Source organism: Centroberyx gerrardi, chromosome 4 (assembly GCF_048128805.1).
Source record: "Centroberyx gerrardi isolate f3 chromosome 4, fCenGer3.hap1.cur.20231027, whole genome shotgun sequence".
NCBI lineage: Eukaryota > Metazoa > Chordata > Actinopteri > Beryciformes > Berycidae > Centroberyx > Centroberyx gerrardi.
Genome location: NC_136000.1, coordinates 32,200,829 through 32,218,925, shown reverse-complemented (window position 1 = coordinate 32,218,925; position 18,097 = coordinate 32,200,829). Strand labels below are relative to the sequence as shown.

The 18,097-nt window shown below is 39.4% G+C and overlaps 1 protein-coding gene across 1 annotated transcript in view; it reads left to right on the top strand.

The window, feature by feature from the left end:
• Window positions 1–15,641, top strand: part of enc2 (ectodermal-neural cortex 2) — a 63,428-nt gene extending 47,787 nt beyond the window's left edge. The window contains exon 12 of the mRNA XM_078283057.1: window positions 14,972–15,641. The gene's annotated coding sequence lies outside the window, so the exon portion shown is untranslated. The remainder of the gene's footprint in view (window positions 1–14,971) is intronic.
• Window positions 15,642–18,097: the final 2,456 nt, after the last annotated feature.

Sequence of the window (18,097 nt, the reverse complement as noted above, 5' to 3'; positions counted from 1 at the left end):
ATGGATGGATTGACTGAGTGTGCAGATGGTTGGATTTCTTACATTTAGCCTACCTGCCTGACATAGGGACAAAAATGAAATCTTTCCAGATGATTGAATGATTGATGGTGAAAACTTAGTAGGGTATGATGACACTAAGGATGTTTTCAAACCTATAGTCTGTTTGCTTTTGTCTGAATTGGGGTGAGTGGTTCTTTTGTTGCATTTACACATTGGTTCAGTTGCATTTCACTTGGCAACATTTCAACCAAAGCTATGTGAGAGCAGTCACTTTTTTTATTGTTCAGAAATTTGGGGCAGGAAAAGACTTTCTTCCAGGGTAAAACTTTTACCTTAACCCATAATGCACAGTGCTTCCTGTAATTGGGTGGGATCATTGTAAACAAAGCTCCAGGGTACCAAGAAACCACCCTCTCAGCAAGGTATCCATCTGATTGATGTGTTTTCATATGGACAAGCCAACCCAACCACAGGGAAAATCGCTCCAGAGTTCAGAATAACGGCCTAAGACTGTAGAGATGACTTGGCACTCTGATACCCACCACCTTGGCTAGCATGTGGAAAATAATCCTGCCTGCCTAGCTGGGAGAGACAGAGAGGAATATATTTTGAGTGAAGGACAGATGAGTGAATGAATATTAGTTATTTACAAAGGAACAGGGTCCGAAATTACCCCCTGCCAACTGTCAAATGCCAATAAAATTGGTCTTTGGTGGATATGTCAGTAAGGGTCACAATTTGAAACGATAACATTTCAATGCCACGATTATATACAGTCTTTGGTCTACAGCTATTCCCAAACTTTCTCTCCACTGTCTGACTGTGAAATCAAATCAAAGCAAAACAAATAGCTCCATCAAACAGGCGCCTGTTATGCTGCTCTACACAAAGTGATAGCCTCTAAACTTCTATAGTAAACTAGCAGCCTTCTCCTCCACTGTCGTGTACAACATGCATATTGTCTAAGACGATCTCTTCCTCTGTTTTGAAAAATAAGAAAGTGCATACAAAAATGGCAGTTTCTTAGCACTTGCCATCCCTCAGACATATGAGGTGAAATGACATGCAGGACTATTTGCTTTTTTGCAAGGGAAAGGGAAAAAATAAATCCAATCCCAATGTGGATGCATGAGACGTGCTTTAGTGCCAGGAAACAGTCCAACCTTCCCACCATGCTGATGATGGTCTCGCTCTGCGGACTAGGGCAGTGTTGTTGCAATGACAATGCTGGCCAGCATTGGACCAGAAATTACACATAGACCCTTTAACGTGTTACAGTCTGGCATGCTGAATGTGATCTAGATCAGAGATTTAACTGTAGAGTTGGATCCTCTCCCATTGCCCTTCCCCTCCTCCTCCTCTCTCTCCCTCCCTCCCTAAGGACTTCCTAATACCTATCCTTCTGGACACTGCTAATGTCCTTTCAACGCTCTTCCTTCTGTACCCTATGGGCATAATTACTCCATTCCCTCTGGGTGTTCTACAACATGTGCACCACTTGATTCGTAACAATGCTCTAATTGGGTTCCGTATAGGCACAATCCATGCCTCAATTAATATAACAAATTAAAAGTCCTGCTTTAAAGCAATATTTCACGTAGTTTTAACATGGGGGTTATTCGGCACTTGACCGCCATGAAAACCAGAATATAATCAAACAGGAACTATCTCTCCTAAATGGTATTCCTCCGCTATGTTCTCTTCTATCAAAATTTTAAAAAATATGTTCTAAAATGTTGGACCCACAGTCAATTGAAAATCACAGTAGCGGGATCTATTGTCGAATCTGTTCACCAACGTGTTAAATGTCAGTTTTCAGGCTATTTTCGTGGCCTCATTCAAATGAATGGGAAGTAAAAATCTGAACGCTACAAACTCATCCAGCTGCATCTGATCTTAGTGATTAGTTTATATTCTGGTTTTCATGGCGGTCAAGAGCCAAATAACCCCCTTGTTAAAACTAAGTGGAATATTGCTTTAATCTGTCTCCACCCCTTCATTAACATTTACAGTTGAAATCAATAAGGGATCATAGCTTTCACACAAATGTACCTGGTCAGTTTATTTCACTTAGTGTATAATGGGTGTGTTTATTCCTCCATCCAATACACAAACTCACCCAATTCTATATGGGATTCCTGTTTTGTATAGTATATACAATAGATAATTATTCTAAAAAAATGTGTTAATGTATTCGTTGAAACTTTAAGCTTTTTCTATGGACACTAAGCTCTGTACTGTTATATTCCTCCCTCCCTCCCTCTCTCTTGCTCTCTCTCTCTCTCTCTCTCTCTCTCAATCCAGTACCTTTATTGTCATGACTGTTTGTCAGTTTAACATTATTGACAAAGCACTATACAAAATGTAAATTTTCAAAAGCCAGCCCATACATTGAAACCAAACTATTTGGTTTGAAAACATGTAGCAGAGAAAGAACCATTGGCAAGAATCAGTCTGGGTGGGGGAATGGCAGCATATAAATACCCTCCATCTCCATCCATGCATTCCCACATCCTCTTCTACATCATCTGCTCCCTCCTTCCCTTTTTGCCTGTCTGCAGTCTTTCAAAAATGAATCTTGTGAAACTGGATTCCCCAAGCAGCCTGCTCTCCTTGTCTCATTCTCTCTCTCTCTCTCTCTCTCTCTCTCTCTCTCTCATTCTGTGTTCACTCATACTCATGCTGTCTCCTCTATTTCTTTCTCATTCATAGGGCTGGGTATTTGTAAGGAGCTCACGATGACAATTTGATTTTGATACTTAGGGTCACAATTCGAATTTGATATTTGATTTGAAACTTCAGTAATATCTATATTGATTTTACATGTATTATGTATAGCTGAAATTTACAGAGCAACAGTGTATCATCTGAGTATTCTAGGATTATGTAAGATTTTGCAGTTCAAAGCATAAGGTAGTTCATAAGGAAGATGTTTGTAATTGACTGTTTAGTATCTCCCAGTTACAAGTGGGGGGTGGGGGGGTTTATCCAGTGGCATAGAGTAGGGCTGCAAACAGGTATTTGAGTAAACGAATACTTGTTAAACCATAAACGATTACCAAAAAGTTCTAATCGAAAACCATTTTGTAGGCATAAAATCTACTGTTTATTTTTTCGACATGCTATAAGGTTATGGGTAGGTAGTTCCTACAAAGTTTTGCAGCAGGAGATATTAAATTCTAAGCTAGTGCGACCCGGCTGACGTAGGCCTATCTCCTCACTGCTCTCTGATATTTTTGCCTAACTATCAAAAAAGCCATGGCTGACAGCAGTACACCTGGATGATTTTTCTTTCTAGAGGATGGTCCCAAGATGGTACACTCCAAGTTTCGTGTGAATCAGATGAACGACCTAGGAGGAGTTGCGGAAAAAAGTGTTTTTGTGTTTTTCTATTTCGAAATGGCGAAAAATCCAATATGATGGGCATTGAAAGTGAGAACAATCTAGGGACACAAGAATTTTCTCTACAACAAGCGGTTCAAAAGTTATTGGCAAAAATGTAGTGTCTTCACATAGCAATGACCATAATGTTAAAGTTGCAATGTGCTCCCACACACAGCACAAAAAAGAGAGGGAGCTGAGATTTAAATGATGATGGAGATTTGTTTCTTGTGTAATTGAGAAATGCCAAAAGTGATCTGTGTGCAAAAAGTGCTCAACTAAACTAAAAAAAACTACCTGCCAAAAATAAAATTTACCAGTCAAAATAGTTAATATATCTCTTTCATAGAAATTTTGATACAGAGCCTTTGTTTTGCTTTGATTTCATTTGCTGATGGCCAGAGAGAGTGTATGGTGGTCAGCAGGGAGAAAGTTTGAGAACAGGCAAAGACCAAAGGCTGTATTATAATAAAAGCATTCAAATGTTATTGATATCATCTGTACTATGGGGATCAGTGTTTATCCAGCTCCAAGTACTCAGATTGGCAAATGAAGCTGTCCTGATATCAATACTTAATACACTAATGCTGCCATTTGTGAAGTTCATAGAAATAGCAGCTATTGTTTAGAAGAGGGGCCTTGTTTTGGTAGGCTAAATGCCTAAATTCAATTAGACCTAATCAATCACACTGTTATTTATCTGTTAACCTATTCGGAATAAGCTGTTTTTATCCCGCAGTACAGTGAGTTTCTGGTAGATTGTCCTGTTGTTCAACTTGGCCGTCAAGTGATGAGAACATGGTCACCAAAATGTGTGTGTTTGTTGGCTCCGGTGCCCTTTGCTAACACTTTAGCATGCACCGTGTTGAGTGATAATAGGCTCCGTGCTAACACTTTAGCATACACCGTGTTGAGTGATAATAGGCTCCGTGCTAATACTTTAGCATGCACCGTGTTGAGTGATAATAGGCTCCGTGCTAATACTTTAGCATGCACCGTGTTGAGTGATAATAGGCTCCGTGCTAATACTTTAGCATGCACCGTGTTGAGTGATAATAGGCTCCGTGCTAACACTTTAGCCCTAAAAGGTCAGGCTTCATCTTCTTCTCCATGCTAACATGCTGTAATTGTTTTATGATTGTTTTATGATGCCAATTCATAGTATTCTGTTACATCACCAGACAGCCATTTTGGTAGAAAAATAACAGGTGATTGTAATAAATTAACAGGTGATTCCAATCAAATGACAGCCACAGCTGTGTACATGGTAAAGCACCACATTTCTAGGAAATGCATGTGACATCTTGGGAATACTGTGAATACTAGGCAGCATGAAGGACTGTAGGGCTGCCCCCGACCAAAGATTTTCCTAGTCGACTAGTAGTCGTTAGTTCAAGCCATTAGTCGACTAGTCGTCGCATGTTTATGATATTAATGTAATTATTTAAATTTTTTTTTTTTTTTGAAAAAACACACCCAAGTCGCGGCTACTCGCGGTCAGAAACACCGGTGAAATACACTCTGGTTCACGGGAAAAAACACACAATAGGCGTAGGCTATTAGTCGCTTGCTTTGAGCCCCGCTGCTGCACAGAGCGCTGTCCGCTTGTTTATTCAAAGTTTATTAATATTGAACATGTCGTGTGTCCAAATTGCACCAAATCCGACACTGCACGTCCTTGGGTCCAGCAATACACCCGCCAAGTGCAACCCTGGTCTAATAACTTTTTAATGACAAGGCGCAGCTCCCGAATGGAGTTTGAGGGTTTTTTTTGGGGGGGGGGGGGGGTTTTCCTGCGACTAACTGACCAATGAAAACGTGGTCGACCAAGACTCTTCTCATCGACTAACGTTTGGTCGACTATTAGGGGGCAGCCCTAAAGGACTGAAAATTGAGTAATGCTTGGTTCGGTACTTGTATCAGCCAATCTACTTAATAAGGATAATTAGACTTTGAGGTGTTCATTAACACTTTGGTTCCTCCACATCCTCAATTACAGTCGTTCAACTGACACCTTGTCGTGTATTATCCCTTACTTGAGGCTTGGCAGTGGATACTACTGGAACTGAGTACCACTCCCACCACTTAGAGCAATATTAACAACCACCCTGAGCCTTGCTATTTGAAAATCAACTGCTCAGAGGAAGGAGTGTTTGTCTGACTGTGTTTTTATGGTTATAATTTATTCATGATCAAAACAGGATGTGAGGAAAAGACCATTAATACAGATTTTGCTGGTATTATTAATCTATTTTAACACCAGGAATAGCAGAGTAAACTACACAACAGAGGCACAGCACTCTGAAATGCACCTTCATTATGTGAATTATTTTCCTAATGGTATATGAAGTTGCAGTGGAAAACACAAAAATGAGGGGGACAGATGAGGGGGGGTTGCATAAAAGCAATCCTTGGAACAAAGAGCAGTTCTGTTGAGGCAGTGGAGGGAATCTACAGAAAAAACAGAAAAAAATGTCAAATCCTGCATTTAAACGCTTCACTCACGTGTGCAGAGAAAAAAAGAAGTCCTCAAATGTAAAATCAATGGAGCAGCAAAAAAGGATGCGCATAGTATCCCTCTCTTATGCGCCACTAGTGTCCCTGCTATGGATTGCAGCACTGCCTACAATGGAAGTGCCTTGGCACCGACACTCACGCAACCAAAGAATGCATCTAGTCTAGATTAGGGGCTACAAACTAACACAGACACACATTCGCATACTACCACACACAGACACATGATGGCTAGACTTCTATGTATTAGCCTTAAACACTAGCACACAACACACTGCCTCACCCTGCTAGAGAGCCAGAGAACAGGCAACAGCTGGTAAACTAGCTGATCTACTAACTGTGCCAAACCTAATTCCATGTCAACCTCTGCCCCTGCTTCACCTCCTATTTGTAAGACTGCTAGTTTGCCAACCATGTGCCAATGCTGGCCGGCTCTGCCTTTGCCCTTCTCATTTCCCTTTGCTTCTGTAAGCTAGCTAATATTCTGATCTGTATTATAATTGGCTAAAGCCGATTGTAGCTCACTACTCTGATCATTCTGTTGTGGTCAGGAAGACTACGTGTCTGTTGCAGATATAGAGACTAGCACAGTGGATCTCAACCTTTTTAAATGGCATGACATAAAGCAGCATAACGGCTTTCAGGCAAAAACGTTCTTTGATCAATTTACCATTGCGCATCAAGAAGATTAGTAGCATTTTCACCTCTGTGTGTTCACAGTTAAAATAACGGCGGACCCTGCGGACTAGTATGATAGCCAGGCTGGAGAATGGTTGTACAACCCTGATATATAGTGTACTAAAGTGTTAGCAAGCAGCTGAAGGGTTGTCAAAAGTATTGATTTTTCGTTAAGCATCAATTCTGGATCTTTGAAATGATAACAATATCCAGGGCACCATTCATTCGATACAAGCCTCGCTATTTTGGACTCATCGAAATTAACCCTCATCCTACCAACATATTTAACATACAAGGACTACCGACTGGGGTCCCTGAGGACCCCAAGAATAAACTACTGTAAGAAACAACCATCATAGCAAAATGTTAACTTATTTCTTCTCAAAACATTATTAGTTATGTAATTAATGTCATCTGGGAAAAAAAAAAAAAAAAGATCATTATTATTATTTTAGGAAAGTTACAGTTAATTTGCATATTGTGTAAAACGAAAATATATACTTTTCTTTAATACAAATTGCAGCTTTTATCCCAAGTACAATCCACATTAGTACTTGGTGCTTATTTACCATCCTTTGATTCTGGTATCATTTAGTTTTCAGTAATTTCAAGTAAACATTATTTGTGTTATATTTATATGGTGAAACCAACCGGGGTCATTTTGACCCCAATATAAAATAATTGAAATAAACCCACAGTCATTCAAACTTCAACACTTTTTAATTTTATTTGTCTTTCAACACAAAAGTAGATAGAGACCTTGGTCTCAGTATGACCCCCCTGTCAAAATAAAGGTTGAATAAATATAATTCAAATTTAGATTTTTCAATTTGTACATAATGTGCAAATTTGGGGTCCCCCAGGACCCCAATACATTGGTATTTTTAAAAAGCACTAATTAAAACAGAAACAGAAAACAATGATATGAAGTCATTAGGAACAAATTGATTGACAAAGTCATGAAATTGGAATGATAGAATAAAGCACCTGTGAGATATGACAAAAAGTATACCTCTGGGGTCTGCGGGTACCCCAGTCGATAGGATGAGGGTTAATAACAATGAAAAAAAAGAAAGTAAACTGCTATGCTAGCGTTCCTTTTCAAAGAATCGTGCAATTACAAAGAAATTAAAAACTGTAACTCACACTTAATGGATTCTGATGCATACACAGACACGCACAGGCGCTCCAGCATTGTCCATTTCAGTGCCTGTTGTCCAACAGTAACTGTTATTCTTTCACTGTTTAAATTGTTCGCTCTTTTTTTTTTTTCAAAGATTTAATTTTTGTTTATTGACAGAGAGATAGTAAGACAAGAAGGTATGGGAGAGAGAGAGGGGAGGACATGCAGCAAATGCCCACGGGCTGGATTCGAACCTGGGTCGCTGCGGGAAGGACTGAGCCTTATGGTACGCGCTCTACTTGGTGAGCCACTGGGGCGCCCCAATTGTTCGCTCTTTTGTTTATAACTTTTGTGCTGTGCTCTGTAGGAGTGATCTATTTCCTCACCCTGACAGTGATTTTAGAGAAAAATACAGAGTTGATAGCACTGCTGTTGTACTTGTAAGTTGTCGGCTTCTCACTTTAAAGAGTAAATCAACACTAAATCACATAGGGCACAAAATTGCTGCTGCACTGCTCTCTATGGGTTGAAGCTTTCAAGCATGTTGCACCTCTGGCTGCGCCCCAATCAGTGATGTCAAAGCAGGTGTTTTGCTTTGACATCACAGTGTATCACTAGTCGCGTTTCCATCAAGCCAGCTTATGCGAAAATTCAAGTTTCGAATGGGAATAAGCTGAATGGAAGCACCAAATGTAAAAAAAAATCCCCAAATATCGCAAAAAAGTTTTTACATTCGTTTGAGGTGGATTTGTTTGTCTGTCGATAAAGAGGTTATTCGAAAAACGGCGTTGGAAACGTATTTTGTGAATTAATAATGACATAGAGTTACCTTAACCCTGTATTCTGCACAGCTGGCAGCTTGTACAGTGCTGTCGCGATACGTTCTGCTGGCGGAACCGGTGGCCCGACCGGCCCGATAGAAGAACGGCCTGATCATCCTGCACAGCAGATCAAATGTTGTTCTAGATCCTAAAGTGTTGCACTCAAAGGCTCTCAGTCAGTAAAATGCCTTTGCACGGTGACCTCCCAGAATTGTTTTGTGCGTCTCTTTTCCCAGATATAGCGACTGTCATTGAATGGGCATTTCTCCTATAATATTGGCCATAATATTTACTCGTCGCCGCCGGAAAGAAAGAAATACAGCCACCAGCTGTATTACATGACAGAATAATTATTACTTCTCCTATGGCAAGTAACTCTTGGAAAGCTCTCTCCATTGTGATCTTGTCTCACCCCACACACACACAAACCTACTTATTCGCTTAAAAGCCGTTAATGGAAACGCACCTGATTCGCATTTTATGATTGTCGACTTTTCAAAAGTTTGCTTAGAATTTACGCAAAACCTGAATGGAAACTTGACTACTGACATAGAGTGTATGAAGTCTAGAATCTAGAATAACTAAAAGAGTATCAAAAATGCTTGTCAGTGGGATTCAAACTCTCGCCTAAATTCAGAGACCAGAAACTCTGACCTGGTCTTAGACCATTCAGCTATCCTGCCAACTAGTGCATGTGGAGAAACAAGTGCAAAAGAAAAAAAAAATGTGTTAGCCATAGCATGATTCCAGACTTTAGGATGTCTTATGTTTATAAAAAAAAAAAAAAGACAGATAGATTTAAGTCCCTGGCTGAAACTGCTTCCGGATTAGGAACGCCTTCCTTAGGCAAACATTGCAAGTGTTCACACATTCTTAAGATCACTTGTGAATATGATCGTCTTTAAAGTATCCTGGCCCTTCTCATCTTCACCGCAGCACATATACGCACATAATCTTGCTTCTTTATTCCCTAGTTCCTCAGCTCATATTTTCACCGCTTCTGCTGTCAAAGCTGCTTTTCTAGATTGGTGTCACAATACTTTACATAATTTAACCAATTTTAAAAGTCCCAGGCATGCAGATTTATGTTAATGCTTGCAGTGGATTAGCCCATGTCTTATGACACATAAGGCCTAGTTAATAAACTGTAAGTTCAGGCAAGCGAGTTGCACTGAAGCAGCATGCTCCAATGTGTGTGTGTGTGTGTCTGAGTCAAAGAGTGAGTAAGACAGGGAGAAGGAGGGATATAAGATCTATATTTCATTTTTTATTCATGAGATATTTAAGTAAAAAATTACACTGAAGCTGAAGAGTAGATTCGTCATCAGAGTGTGGTTGTTTTACTGCTTGCAAATGTTTGTGTGCGTTTTCTCATGTGTACATACATTCATTTGTGTGTGGTTTTTAAGCGTGTGTGTCCATGTGTGTCTGTATGCATGCGCTGGTGAGTGAGAGTCTGTATACAGATTAAAAGTTGTATTGGAGAGCTGGCTATCAAAACATGCCAAGGTTATATTACTGAGAAAGAGAAACACCATAAATACTTAGCTGAAGTGTCAAGCTTCAAGAAGTAAGAAGAGGGAGAGAGTAAATCCTAGGAGGACGCAACAAGAGTAAGCTGACCGAACTGTATGAGAGAGGAACTAAGTACAGATTCTGCACAGCCTTATGGTGTATTTGTGACGATGACATACAGATGTAATTAAGGATCTGTTTATTTGAATGTGATCTCAGCACTCTGGCTCCCTCGTTGATCAGCCGCCTTCATCTCTTCTATGGAGAATACAGTAACGTTAGCAAACATAGCTAATAGCATTCAAGAAAGGGAAGGTTTTGCTGCACACTTTAAGCATCAGACCATCATTTCTTCAACAAGGACGCTGTCGGGGGCCGACAGCAAGGGTATATCCCCAAAATTCCCCAATCCTCGAAGGCCCCATTAAGTCAAATGTAATAAAAAGCCATTCAATAATCACACAATAAGACTCCAGGGTTAATCTTCCCAATTATATTGGTTGTATGTCCCAACTATTTTTATTTCCCCAAATAATACAATTTTTCCTTCCGGGCTAATCTACACAATAATAAAGCTTGCATGCCACAACTATTTTTATATCACAAATTAATAAAGTTAACCAGTTAATTATATTATTATTACTCCTAAACACTCCAAAATGAATGGATATAATCCTCTAGGGATTGTCTCCCCAATAATAAAGGGTATGTACCTTAACTATTTTTTTAACACTCAATTATAAATTAACTCAATAACATTAACTATTTTATTAATAATTCTCATCAAAAGTTCAAACTTAATGCAAATCTCCCCAATGGCCTGAACAATTCTCTTGACAAATTTCAATACAATATAATGCACCATTGATGAGATATGGGTCCAAATAGCATGGACATGAATTTAATCAGTTAATTAATAATAGTTCTAATAATCATAAACACATCAAAATGAATATAGTTCTTCCTCTAGGGGTCATCAATGTCCATACCAAATTTGAAAAGATTCTTATAATAACTGTTCAAGTTATCGCGTTCACATGGAGGACCTGCGGCGGACGCGGCGGTGGTCGGGGTGAATCCATAATATCCCCGAAAGTTTTTTCGTCTGAAGAAAAAAAACAACATTTCAATGACGTCACAGCGTAGCTGCTAGAGAGCGCCCGTTCTATATTTCACTATAGTGCCCAAGAGCTCCCGTCATTTTTAAATCATTTAAAATGTACCAAAAACTGAAAATCAAGTTATCAGCTTTGTTTTATATATACTTCAAATTGTCATCGATGAACCGGAACTGGAAAATACTGTATATCTGGTGACACTGAGACGTTTGATTTTCCCCGGGTTTAATCGTCCTCCACCGGTAATAAATGGCTTCGACGGCTAAGCGTCACGCTTTTAAAACCTTCTGGAAGCTGTCAGATTGTGCTGTGAGACAGAACCTGACCCGCCGTATGTAGTGGAAAGTTACGAAGACATTGTGAGTTGAAGTCTTTTGATCGAAATCGCTTGTTCTTGCTCAATAAAACAAGACACAAGATCACCTTCACTAAACAGCGGGACCTACCTGGCTCTCAACGCCGGAGATGGACGCTGTTTTCCGGGAGGCAGAGCGCCGAAGAGTCGGTAGGAGGACTGGACGGGTTGCAGCAACTTTTATCCATATAAGTTTGGCGACTTTTTCCATATTTGTTTGGCGGCTATTATTGTCTGATCTTATTACTGTGTGGGCTGAAGCGCTGGAGGTTTTGTATGTATTTTGAAAGCTTATCGTTAGCCAAGATAGGAAGGATCTGTTTTGTTGTCATACTGTGAATGTTGACACTGAAGTAAGGACACCCTGAATCGCCTTGCCATGTATTTGGTACCAAAGTAAAGGTAAAGTTGTGTTTTTTTAAATGGAAAAACTTTGAAAAAATTTGACCATATGGCCTTAGTGTGGTACAGTCCCCCCAAAAAAATGGCAGTTATATCACACTTGATGCCATCTTTTTAAAGAAGAATTTGAAAATGTAAATGACAGTTGTCAGGGCATAAAACCAATGATCTGTTGATCTTTACAAATCAAGACTTGATAGTCTAACAATGGCATAGCCGTCAGTGCTGAAATTTTTTTTTTTAAAATCGAATCGAATCGAATCGTGACCTTAAAATCGAAAGTCAAATCGAATCGTGGATTTGGAGAATCGTGACACCCCTAGAATTTACCATGCATTCTCAATTCAATTCATGACTGACCCCAACCCTGTTCAGCAACATAGTCTGTAGTATTCTGTATTACAATCAAACCCCCTTTGTCTGCTGCTTTAATAATTATATTTGGTTCAGACTGCAATTCATTTAGGGCCTTCCTCACACTAATGTTGTAGTTCCTTGGTGTAGATCTAGTTTTTGACTACAGTTGCAATGTAGCTTTCCACTGATTTACAAAAATTGCTAGTGTGGTGTTGGGCGTACCAGGTGGCATGAAAGTAGACTTCTTAAATTTACTTGCATTATCTGGTTGTGTGGCTGTTCAGGTGTACCCTATTAGTGGGAACAAATGACAGCACCCTATTTAACACTTTCTCTTGGCGTGGTGTAAGAAAATGATCTGAAATATTTATTACCACTTATTCTGGCTGAAGGTCATCATTCTGAAGTGGCTGTGGCCTCATCCTCTTTCCCTCCCACTTTTCAGTGGTGGATTTAGCTATACACTCAGTGGCCACTTTGTCTGGTACATGTAGCTAGTACCAGGTAGGACTCCCTTTTGCTTACAGAACAGCCTGTGTTCTTCAAGGCCTGGATTCAACAAGGTGCTGAAACGTTCCGCAGGGATCTTGGTCCTAGCTGACTCAATAGCGTCACTCAGTTCCTGCAGATATTTTAGCAGTACATTCACGCTACGGATAGCCTGTTCCAACTCATCCCAAAGGTGATCTATTGTGTTGAGGCCTGGACTGAACGAATGTCACTGTCATGTTTCTGCTTTATCCTGCTGGACGTTTCCATTTGACAAAGGCTAGACTGTGGCCATGAAGGGATGCACCTGGTCAGCAGTAAAGCACTAACTAAAAGTTGAACTATTTGAAAGGAAAATAAAAGTAATCAAATGCACAGTTGCAAATGCAACTAACATGTTAAGTTACTCTTTACCACAAAAAAAAAATCTCAGTACTATTGCGTTACCCCCAACACTGCTCAGGACTGCAGCTGACTGGATGTGTTTTGTTCATCGTGCCATTGTCAGTAAACTAATCATACCACGTTCAAATTGCTTAAATCAGCATCTTGCCCATTATAACGTTCAGTTGAACAGTAACTAAACCCTTGACCCTGTGTGTATTTATATACTGAATCACAGGCACGTGAATCACCGTCTGGAGGAGCAAGCTGTTTGCGTAAATGAGGCCCTATAAAATGGCCACTGAAAATATATATCACCGTACATTACTGTATGGCAAGTTTGTTCTCCTGTCATTTTATGTAATGAAAATATATAAGTTGGATAAAAACTGCTGCTAAAATAAGAATTACAGCTAAACTGATATTTGACTGGAAAATGGGAGAGTAACCCATGGTGTCGGGGAGAATTATTGACGAGACTGGAAACAAGAAGGGGATCTTAGAAGATAGAGAAAGATTGACGTGTAACACACAAAGCAGAGGGCAGTAAACTCTGTGGTAGTGATATGAAAGGAGGAGAAACACAAAAAAGCAAGAGGACAGACAAGTTAGAGAGAGAATAAGGCGACTTGAGAAGAGGAGGATTAGAAGAGGGAGGAGTAATAGAGTGATATATACACTGGGCTTAAAGAGCCTTATCATCAAGGAAAGAGATGAGAGGAGAGTGGAAAGAGGAATGGAGAAATAAGTGGGCGTATATAGTTGTTTCACTGTGGAAAGGAGAGAGGGAGAGACAGAAGAGATGGAGGAATAGTTGAGAGAGAAGTGAAGGGTTGAGCTTCACTGAGAGGAGACTGTGGCAGAGGCCAAATAGAGACCAGTACACTGTTCGTGTTGCTCAATGCAAAGTCAGCTGCATATGGGTACCAATGGGAATTAGCTCTGATATCATGACCCAGTTCCATCATCATGCACACTTTCACTGAAAAGGAAATCACTGAACTATTTTTGTGGACGGTCATGTCAGATTGTAAACAATTGCACATGGAGCCGGGTATGTGTGTGATGGAAACTATGTGTGTTGTATTCACATAAGAAACTGAAATAGAAATCTGTTTTTGCCAAATTTTATTTTCTCTCTCTTCTCCCTCTCTTTCGGACCATATTGTAAACATGTCTGTGACTGTAACATCGTCATCATCAGCAAAATAATCTGTATTGATATATCAGTTTTTCTAGTTGTCAGGATGGAGGTGTGGTCTAAGGCACCAGGGTTTTTGATATGAATAAAGACCTGGGTTCGAATCCCACAGTTTTAATACTTGTTTAGTTAGCAGTTTCCCTATAATTCCAGACTTTTTGGACACCCTGTATATTGTAAAAGGGAGTTCCAAGGCAGTCTTCAATGAAACATTTTAAAAGCCTTTATTTCATGGCTAAAGAGCAAATTAAAAACAACTCCAAGGTGTTTCGGCCATGCGGTGGCCTTCATCAGGAAGTAGAACACCAAACTGCATGAAGAACAACATGGTGGATGTAGGAAAGTCCATTTCAAATGCAGGTCAACAAGTCAAATGACCTGAAAGCAATGTAAAGTATATACAATAATGACAAATGCTCTGGTAAAATACAGGATATACAGAGACACGGGTTCCTCCTCAACTTATTTTATTAAACAATAGCCCCAAACCAGAGCACCTTCAGCAAATGCCTCCACACACTAAAACACAATAGAAGCACTCTCTATCCTCTCTTCTCTGAATGCTCTGTATTGTGTTTTATCATCAAATAAACTGAACTTTCTCTTTCCTCTCTCCTTCCCTTCCTCTCTCAGATGTTGGTGTGTTGTCCATTGTGATGGGACAGCTTGCTGGAAGACAGGCATGGAGACTCCATCCTGCAGTCAACAGTTGGAAGTGGCTGTGCTTCCAGACAGGACCAACCCTTAAAAAAAACACCCAACTCTTCAGCTAATCTGCACCTCACAGACTCAGACTCAATCCTGAGTGGTGTGGCTCACAGGCCAACAGCAGACCACCAGGTCTTAAAGCACAAAGAGAGGATTATTCTCAACATGATGCTTCCTAAATGATGTGATGCCACTTAGATAAAATTGATTGACAGTGTTTTTTCAGAGGCCATGTTGAATTTCCTAAATGTCTTATTATTAGTCATGAAATCCACTGGTAGACCATTCCACATCAGTGATAAACTGTAACTGTTTAAAGGGATATGCCACCCACAAAGACTATATTCATTTTTTTTCCTTCAATGTAGTGCTGGTGGGCAGCAGTATCCTCAACCTCTTCACTGCATCCTGAACACTAATTTACGTCATTCTCATTCTGTCCCTTTGACACTTTGATAACACTTAATTAGAGCATTAAATACTCTGAAGGGAAGTTGAATTAACTTGCTTGTATCTCTATGACAGGTACATGTAGTTTCACAAAGCACAACGCACCAATTGATGTTGAAATGAAAACTTTTATTGTTTGTTTTGATATTTTGCTTTCAACATTCGTATTACTCCGTGCCCGTTTCTAAGAGAAAAGCCTGGAAGAGGGATATGCCATCCAAAAATAAAACCAAACATCAGGAGTGCGAGGCAAGCGACTGCAGCACAGACCAGCTATTAATTCCATTTCCGTAGTGGGTCGGGCCTGATGTTGCGCAACAACTTTGGCACCGGGCTAGGGCTCAGGCTGGAGGCTGTAGTCAGACAGAGCTTGAAGAAATAAGCAACAATACTTGATGAATTTCAGTCTTTAGTGTTAAGCCACGTGCCATTCATTTAGGATGCGAGTGAATGATATTTTTGAACGTTTTCTCAAAACTGAGCCCAATCCAAAGGCATAAATATGTTCAGCATTTGCACTTCAAAAAATGCAATAAGAAGCATACTGATTTAAATTCCCTAGAGAATTTTTTTTTAAATGGGAATATACCCCAAACCTTCCAAGGGTTCGAGTGTCATGACCTAGGTCATTTTTAGGTGTTTTTTCTAATTTAGAGTACTGATCTTAATATTTATTGTCCTGTGATAACGTTCTGCCATTCTCTTTTCTTTCATGGAACACTCGCTCCCTTGTGCAATTAGAATGTATTCATTGTATTACATTCCCATGATATATAGGTCAGCACTGATGAATAAAAATTCATCCCTACACAGATTACATTACATTGCAAATTTCAAAACAGCACGGCTCCGGCTGTCAGTGGCTGACAGACACCAGTCAAATATCGTTTCATAGGCGAGATTCAGCCATCATAAACAGTTTCGAAAGTATTAAACAAACATAAAAAAAGGTACGGCCGGCCCGTTATTGGATAATAGCTCAGTTTACCTCAGTGGTCCCCACAGGTGTCATCCCGTGGTTCTCATCCTTCCTCACAACAGCCTTGGTTGCTATGGGAAGAGCGTGCAAAAGTAGTTCCTCTAATTGCCAATATTTTAGATAATTTGCACGGTCTTCATCATCATGAAATTCCTAAAATATTTATTTAATCCTCTGATATTTTTAATGCGCTTTTAAAAAAAAAAAAATGTTGTTGGGGGACATTGTAAATCAATGACAATGACGTATGTAAGCTAACTGTTAGCAGTGAACAGATACTGCTGCTCAACAGCACCACCCTCAAGGAGAAAAAACTAATATATAGTCTTTAGGTTGCATATCCCTTTAAGGTGCAGCCACACTACAAAATTTGTATTTTGCTAAATAATGTCCTGCAAAATGATTTCCTCCAAAAAAAAAAACAATCACAATTAAAATCAGGAAAATAATTCCCTGTGACCTAACCCTTCTTAAAACTAGTGAAATTTAGTGTTGCAAAAACAGTGTATTCACTGAATTACATTTACATGTATTGCTGCCACATTGGCAACAAATAAAAATGCAGGGATGGAGCTTGAGAATTTTAGGCACATGCCCGGCAGCATAGTGAAGCTTCTATGTCTTTACCATCTACATTAATACCAGCCTGTTAAAATTCTAGCCAGTGAGGCTAATTTTCCTACAGTAGACATTTTATTTAATAATTGAGTAATGATAAATAAAAAAATTTGCCATGGGCTTGCAGGATGTAAATTTTAATGTCAGGCAAGTAACTACACCAACCTAGTGCCGAGAATACTTGGATTCCATCTTTCCTTCCAACCCTGATGTGTAGTCAGTAACCACACAAAACCATTAAATTCATTAAAAACAGTTGTGCCAGACAAAATTCAAAAAGCATTAACATTTGATATTTTTTAATTGGAGACTTTTTAAGTAAGCTGTTGTCAGTAGTATTCTAAAAGGAATCCCCTGGTATTTTGAATTTTAGTTATTTTTTTGCCAGGTGTTTGTCACATTATAGAGGTATTGCAGTTGCACCAGAAATGTCCTTGGAACCACGGCAGACGCCATCTTGGAGGTCCACTGGAGAATTGGCCATTCACTAGTAATGGTTACATATATAACTGGGTGAGAAAAACAGAGATAGCTGAAAAAGATCCAAGTAGTGGATGTAGATTTATCCAGTAACGTTAAAGCTAAGCATGAATAGTCTGAAAATGTAGCTTTGTTTCCAAATTTAGGTTACTGTGACACAGTAAACGGTCTTGTTTTTAGCCCTAGTCTCAAAAAACAGTTGTAGCTTGAGAAGTGTCAGCTCAGTTAACCTGAATAAACATTTGGTTTTTGGCTATCCAGCAAGCCAACTTAACAACTAATGTTAATGTAATTACTAGGAACTACTAGCCACCTAACATTAGCTACTGATATGTTAACAAGACAGTGATAGTTAACAGATACTATTGTTAACTAACTAGCTAACAAGCTAACATTTTCTAAACACAAAATCAGTTAGATGTATCTGGGGAAATGATCGGTTAAAATTCAAATACAGCACAGACATTAACCATGTCTATTGTTGAGACTGTTGTCGAGATGCAAGTTTAGAAATACAGTAAGCT